Raw genomic sequence first — 7767 nt, forward strand, 5'->3', positions numbered from 1 at the left:
TCATGCCCTCCTGGATAACTTGTAAAATAGGAGCCTCTGGTTGGAGACCTGACTCTTGCTAAACAGTGTCACCGACTCAAGTGAATTCATAGTTAAAACGCCACTCCTACACTCGGATAAAGAAATTAACACCAATTTAATATCAATGTTTTCATAGATACAGAGGGAGCCCTTCTGGATTAGTATTTGTCATAGTAACAAAGTGAAGAGAAAAACAGCGTATGAGTATGATATTACAGTAGCTTTATTTGATGGCGAAAGCTTCAGCAAATGCAGAGCCTGCCTCTGGAAAAAAAGAAGCAGGGGCGGTGGCAAGACCAGCATAGGGGAAACACTGGCTAGGGATGCGTGCGCACCATGCTGGGATGGGGACCGAGGGCGGGTGGGCGGGCGTGGCCGGAACACCTGTAGAGCGAGAGGCTGCCTGGCTAGAAGGAGGGGTCCTTGCTCAGAAGGCGGTGCCATTCTGGCATGGGCATCCAGGGTACCTGTTGAGGAAGCTTGACTGCGAAGAGACTGGGTCCTTCCCTGAGTCTGGAAACGCTGAGGCCTGATCCATGCTCCTACAAGGCAGGTTTTGATAAGACACAGTTCAAAGCCGGGTAGTGGTGGCACACGCCTGTAATCCCAGCACTCTGGGAGGCAGAGGCAGGTGGATTTCTGAGTTCGAGGCCAGCCTGGTCTACAGAGTGAGTTCCAGGACAGCCAGGGCTACACAGAGAAACTCTGTCTTGAGAAAACCAAATCCAAAAAAAAAAAAAGAGAGAGAGAGACAGTTCATAGTTTCAAAGCTTTATTATAGAAAAATGGGAAGAGAAAAGGAGATAGAGAAGATAGAGGAATGAGAGCTGGCCATGACCACGTGGGAAGAGGGGAAAGAATGGAGAGAGAGGGAACAGAGGGGGGGTTAAGAGCAAGGAGGGGCAAGAAGCCTCCTTTTATAGAGGAGTGGGTTACCTGGCAACCGTGGGGGGGAGGGAACCTGGCTGTAGCCAGGTGACTAGGGGTGGAGTCCAGCCAGAATGCTAGGGGCCTGGGGCATGGCCATATGTGATGGCCACAGGATTATGGAGTTGAGGAGTCAGCAGTCTGGGAGCACGGCTCACGGTTCCATCCCTTGTAGAATGTTCTACTGGGTCTCCGGAGTAAGCCTTGCTCAACCAGGTTCCAGACTGCCTTACAGGTCCCACACCTCTGCCCTACCAGGGGACTTTCTGGAGTAGATACAGAAACTACTTAATGATGGGCGCTGATGCTTCTCCTAGGGCCCTCATGAGGTCGCCTTCTCTAGTCAGACTTGTGCCTGAGGGAGGTCCTAGACAGTACAGCAGGGTATCAGCATTGGGAAAAATGAAAAGCTGTTTGTGGGCAACACAGTCACGTGCACAAAAAAGATCATTAGAAATCTTCTGAATTGCTATTAACAAGGTGTGAGGAAAACATGGTGAGAGAGGGCTCGGCATTAGTACGTGTGTGATAAGTCAAAGTCTGAGGAGTTTAAGGGTAAAGTTATAAGAATATAGACGCGTTAGATACTAAAACTGTAGCCAGAGAGGGAGAGCCGAGAGGGCCTGGGGCTGTGCAGGCGGAGAGCTGGGCGCTTAGGGAGTGAATGCCTTCAAGCAAGGGAAGCAGAGCTAGGCTCTGGTTTGTTTTTTATTTTGTTGGCAAATGGTGTGGCTTAGGCCAAACCAAGGTAGAGACCCGTAGACGTCTGAGTTTGAGGCCAGCCTGGTCTACATAGGGAATTCCTAACTAGCTAGGACTACACTGTGAGACCCTGTCTCTAAAAGAGTGAGGGCAAGATGAGATATCTGCTTGCTTATGAGGGCTGAACTGGAATTCAGGCTGCCCTCCTGAAACCTCCTCCTCTCTGGTGCTCAGATTATAGGCTTGTACTACTGGGTGGCCAAGAAGTAGGTTTCAAAGAAAGAATTTAGGTTTACTTAGTTGAGGTCCTAGGTTGTTGGCATACACTTTTAAAGTTCTCACAGATGTGTTTTGAGAAGTCAATATGCATTTGAGGTAAGAAATACAAGTCTTAAGAGTTTGTCCCCAAGCTGGGCGGTGGTGGCACACACCTTTAATCCCAGCATTTGGGAGGCAGAGGCAGGTGGATTTCTGAGTTCGAGGTCAGCCCGGTCTACAGAGTGAGTTTCAGGACAGCCAAGGCTACACAGAGAAACCCTGTCTCAAAAAACCAAATCAAAAAAAAAAAAAAAAAAAAAAAAAAAGTTTGTCCCCAGGCTGGAGAGATGGCTCAGAGGTTAAGAGTACTGACTGCTCTTCCAGAGGTCCTGAGTTCAATTCCCAGCAACCACATGGTGGCTCACAACCATCTGTAATGGAATCAGATGCCCTCTTCTGGGGTGTCTGAAGAGAGCTACAGTGTACTCATAAATAAAATAAACTTTAAAAAAAAAAGTTTGTCTCTGGCTAGGCCTGGCCATGCACACCTGTGATCCCAACACTGTGGAATCAGAGGCATGAGCTCCAAGGGTCGCCGTGGCTCTGTAGGAAGAATCTGTCTTTAAGAAAACAAAAACAAGGAGTGCGCCCTTAAGTCTGGTGGCACGAGTGAGTGCAAATGGACGTGTAACAAACACGCTGCTTTGTGGAGGCTGCAGGAGGCGACGGTGTCTATTCCAACAGTGAGATCATCTCTGCTGCAGAACACGCTGGGATCAATTTTGAAATGTTATGTTTATTTTTTTTCACTTTAACATTTTAAAATGTGTGTGTTCGTGGGAGTGTACCCGTGTGTCGGAGTCTCCTCAGGTGCCTTGCACCTTGTGTTAAAACAGCACCCTTTATTGTCCTGGAGCTCACCGGCCAGCTAAGCCGTACTACTCCTGGCTTTAAAAAAAGGGGGGGGGGACGTTTTAAAAATTGTGTGTGAGTGTTTTGGGGTGGGGGCAGTGCCCATGCCACACCACCAATGTGGAGGGCAGGATAATAAACGGGTGGTTCTCTCTCTACCGCGTGGGTCTCGGAGTGAGAGAAGGTTCTTAGGCGTGGCAGCAAGTGAGTTACTGCCTGAACCATCTTCCATCTTGCCAGTGCTTTTCTTTCTTTCTTTTTTTTTTTTTTAAGATTTATTTATTTTATTTTATACATATGAGTATACCACCATTGCTTCCTTCAGACACACCAGAAGAGGGCACCAGATCCCATTACAGATGGTTGTGAGCCACCATGTGGTTGCTGGGAATTGAACTCAGGATCTTTGGAAAAGCAGTCAGTGCTCTTAACCACTGAGCCATCTCTCCAGTCCCCCCCCCCCCCCCACCACCACTTTTTTTTAAAGACAGGGTCTCACTGTTTATTCTAGACTAGCCTTGAACTCACACAAATTTGCCTGTCTCTGCATCCGAAGTGCAGGAATCAAAGGCGTCTGCCACCATGCCTGCCTTTTCTGCTTGTGTCTTAGATGATACTCTGGTCCTGCTCTAGCCATTCTGATTGAGCCAGCCTGGGGAAGGCGGCGGACAGTGCAAAGCCAGCCCTGACCGCCAGGCGGAGACAAAGCACTTCTCGGTGAGAGTGTTCCACACGAAACCTGATTTCAAAGCCAACTCCCATTTATGTAACATAGAAATCAGCAAAAATGTGGCAAGAGACAGGCGTGCACACCTGTAGTCCCAGAATTTAGGAGGTTGACACAGGAGGATGTCAAGTTTTAGGCTTAGCTGGGGCTACACGGCTAGACCCTGTCTTTAAAAAAAAAAAAGGTAGGTGAAATTATTCTTGGTCCTGTTGTTTGTCATCATTGGAGAAAAAGCCAGGAACTGGTTTTAAAACTAAGTCGTGGCTACAAATGTATCTTATTCGTCTAATTACATGGCATTGTATCTACAGATATTTTTCATCATTTTTCTTGCTAGGTGACAAAACCCAAGCCAGAAAAATTGACTTCAAAATTGAGACCAGTGTGTAGCTTCCCCTCCCGTCCCTTGGCCTCCTCTTTGTCCTGAGCCGGGCTCTTGCTCATGTTGTAGAGTAAGCACGGGCTCATATTTTACCTCCATGCTTTACTAAAGCAACCATTCCCTCCCTCTCCAGGCCCTTGGTTGTTTTATCCTTTTGTTCCCTTGTAGGTAAGTGGAGACAGCCAAAAAGATGTCTGTAAAAGCTACTCGGAATCCTCGACTCAGGAACTTCCCCCCCCAACACACACCCCTCCCTCCCTCCTGTCCCTTGTCACCTCCTACTGAGGTGCAGCAGCCATCACTGTCCTGAGATGACAGGCCTGAGGACAAAGGCCACTACTAAGGATGGCAAAGGGGCTCAAGGGTCCCTTCCCGGCGACCACTCTGAGCAATGATTGTCGGTGGGGATTACCGAGGCATGAACTTGTTTCTGAGGCATGGGAGTCACGGTTGAACAGGCTTCCGGTTGCGGATAAATTTATTCCTAGGCAATCCATCACTGACATTAACATTTTGGGCTTCTGTGCAGGGCGTGCATGCCGAGTGGGGAGTGTGGTGTTGGAGCCCAGAGCTCAGAGCAGGAGAAACAGGAAGCCGTCGAGGGCTGGACTTGCTCAGGCCTAAGAGCACCGGTGGAGACCTCCTCAAGCCGGGGTCGAGCCTTCCAGAAGCGGCCATTACCCTGCAAGCTAGAGATGGAAAGAAACTGCATATTCCTCCCGAAGGGAAACCAGACCTTTAGGTTTACGCTAGGCAACAGGAGGTGACAAGGGGAGGAGTGCCCAAAGGGTGGGACACACACACGCGCCCGCGCGCGCGCGCGCGCGCACACACACACACACATACACACACACACACAATCACCCAACTAAGAACCACGTGAAGGGACAGCATTGGCTCCCTGCTCCTGAGATCGCTGGTGTCTCCAGACGCATGCGCAGATGTGCGGGACGCTCACTATACTGCGCAGCCCTCTACCAACACAAAAGTCACACAACTCAACTCTGCTACTGACATCTCCACTCATCTTCCTCTTTCTCCTCTGTGTTTACTTAAACTGTCGCTATAAACCTCAGGTTACCCATTTTATTCTGTTTCTTTTGAGGGGTGAAAATTTGAGTTTCTGTGCTTTGGATCTTGATTTCCAATTAAGTATATTATCAAATGTTAACACCACAACTAGCCGGGCGGTGGTGGCGCACGCCTGTAATCCCAGCACTCTGGGAGGCAGAGGCAGGTGGATTTTTGAGTTCGAGGCCAGCCTGGTCTACAGAGTGAGTTCCAGGACAGCCAGGGCTATACAGAGAAACCCTATCTCGAAAAAACCGGATCAAAAAACCCAAAAAATTTTGAAAAAAAAATTGAAAAAACACAACTAGAGGGAAGAAATTTGTGTCTGGGGGAGTGCAAGAATATCTATTTATTTTGAAACAGGGTCTTATTATGTAGCCCTGGCTGGCCCGGAATAAAGTCTCTGTATAAAGACTAGACTAGACTAGACTAGGGGCTGGAGAGACGACTCAGTGGTTAAGAACACGGACTGCTCTTCCAGAGGTTCTGAGTTCAATTCCCAGCAGCCACATGGTGGCTCACAATCATCTGTAATGAGATCTGATGCCCTTTTCTGGTGAGTCTGAAGACAGCAACTGTGTACTCATATGCATAAAATAAATCTTTGGGAAAAAAGAAAAAAAAAAGACTAGACTGGCTTTAACTGTGCGGACACCTTCCTGCCACTGCCTCTGAAGTACTGGGATTAAAGGTGTGCACCACCACATCTGGCTATTCATTTTTTAAAACTATGTTCGTGTTGGGGAGGAAATATTTGTGAGTGGAGGTCAGAGGACAGCCTGTAGTTCTCACCAGGTGGTTCTCACCTTCTACCGTGTGGGTCCCAGGGGCTGAGACATAGCTTGACAAATCCCATTGATTACAGAGTGAACTGCACAAAACAAACCAAGCTAGGCCGTTTCTTTATTCTAACTATGGAAGCCTGTGACTTCTTCCAGGTAGGAACCCAGCCAAGGCTCAGAGGTCATTATCTTGATGCAATGCACAGGCAGCAGGTAGCAGCAGGCAGCAACAAACCAATCAGTGAAGGCTGGTGAGGCTTTCCTCCAAGGCCAGCCTAGTCTGGGGTGGTGATAAACACCTGTCATCCCTGCACACAGCGACCTCCCAGACACCACCGATACCAAGTCGAGTATCATCAGCTTCGGATCCCAATTACCCACTCGGTACCCTCCTTCCGGCGGTGAGCATCTTCTGCTCAGCCCCCCGAGGTGAAGCCAGGCTTTGTACACACTCACACACACATACACACACACACACACACACACACACATCAACTCTTCCCCCTTTCCAGGCACACACCTTCCTCCATCCTCCAGGGTCTTATATAGCTGCAGCTTGCCCAGAACCTGATATGTGGCTGAGCCTAGCCCTAAACTAAAATACTGATACATCTGCTTCCCACATGCTGTGATACCACGCCTGACTCACCATGGGGCTTTCTTGCCTAGAGTTTTCCTAGGGGTTTCTCATTTTAAAGATTTCTTTTATGTGTATGACTGTTTGCCTACATGTATACAAAGGCACCACATGCGTGTAGTGGTGGCAGATCCCCAGAACAGGAATTACATGTGGTTTCGAGATACCATGGGGATATTGGAACCAAAAACCCAGGTCCTCTGCAAGAGTAATAAGTGCTTTTTTTTTAATTTATTTTTTTTAAATTTATTTATATGAGTGCCCTATCAGTATGTATGCCTCATAGCAGAAGAGGGCATTTGATCCCGTTACAGATGGTCGTGAGCCACCATGTGGTTGCTGGGAATTGAACTCAGAACTTCTGGAAGAGCAGTCAGTGCTCTTAACCTCTCTCCAGTCCACAATAAGAGCTCTTAATGGTTAAGCCCCAGCCTAATTGTTTTTTGAACTAATACATCATTCATATATATATATGTGTGTGTGTGTATATGTATATATATACATATATATATGATCGTATACATATATATACACATCATATATATATACATATATATATATGTATATATATATATATCATATGGTAGTTCTAACTTTAGTTGTTTGAAACATCTCCATATTGACTCCCATAGCGTAAAATCTTTCTGAGGCAGGATCTCATATCTCATGCTCATGCAGGGTATCTGACTTAGAACTCACTTTGTAGCCAAAGGCAACCTTGAACTTCTGACCTTCCTGGCAGGGTTTCTTGATCCGAAGGCAGCAGAAGGAGACTGTGTTTAGAAGTAGCTTGAACAAGGAGATCTCAACGTCTGCCCCACAGTGACAGGCTTCCTCCAACAAGGCCACACCTACTCCAACAAGGCCACACCTACTCCAACAAGGCCACACCTACTCCAACAAGGCCACACCTACTCCAACAAGGCCACACCTACTCCAACAAGGCCACACCTCCAATAGTGCCACTCCTTTATGGGTCAAGCATTCAAGCACTTGAGTCCACGGGGCTGATACCTATTCAGACCACCACAGCAATGCTGTTTGGATTAGGCAGTAGTACAAGCATCCCAAATCATAGATTTCACTAACAATGCCAGGCTCACAGATTAAGTGTATCCCGTCAGCGTCTGAGAAGAAATATGGAATTATTTCTTCCATGACTATTTGTTAGATATCACCCATAAAACTACTCGGGCTTGATGTCTTCTCTTTTTGGATTTTTTTGTTTTGTTTTGTTCTTTTGTTTTTTCGAGACAGGGTTTCCCTGTATAGCCCTGGCTGTCCTGGAACTCACTCTGTAGACCAGGCTGGCCTCGAACTCAGAAATCCACCTGCCTCTGCCTCCCAG

At 47.5% G+C, this 7767-nt stretch overlaps 1 long non-coding RNA gene across 1 annotated transcript; it reads right to left on the reverse strand.

Annotated features, from left to right (window-relative positions):
* Positions 1–243: 243 nt before the first annotated feature.
* LOC127687864 (uncharacterized) lies at positions 244–7258 on the reverse strand. The gene is made up of 3 exons (XR_007978512.1): positions 7119–7258; positions 4342–4618; positions 244–563 (listed from the first exon to the last, which is right to left on the reverse strand). It is a non-coding gene; the product is annotated as an uncharacterized LOC127687864 (long non-coding RNA).
* Between the last annotated feature and the right edge of the window lie 509 nt (positions 7259–7767).

Source organism: Apodemus sylvaticus, chromosome 1, assembly GCF_947179515.1.
Source record: "Apodemus sylvaticus chromosome 1, mApoSyl1.1, whole genome shotgun sequence".
NCBI lineage: Eukaryota > Metazoa > Chordata > Mammalia > Rodentia > Muridae > Apodemus > Apodemus sylvaticus.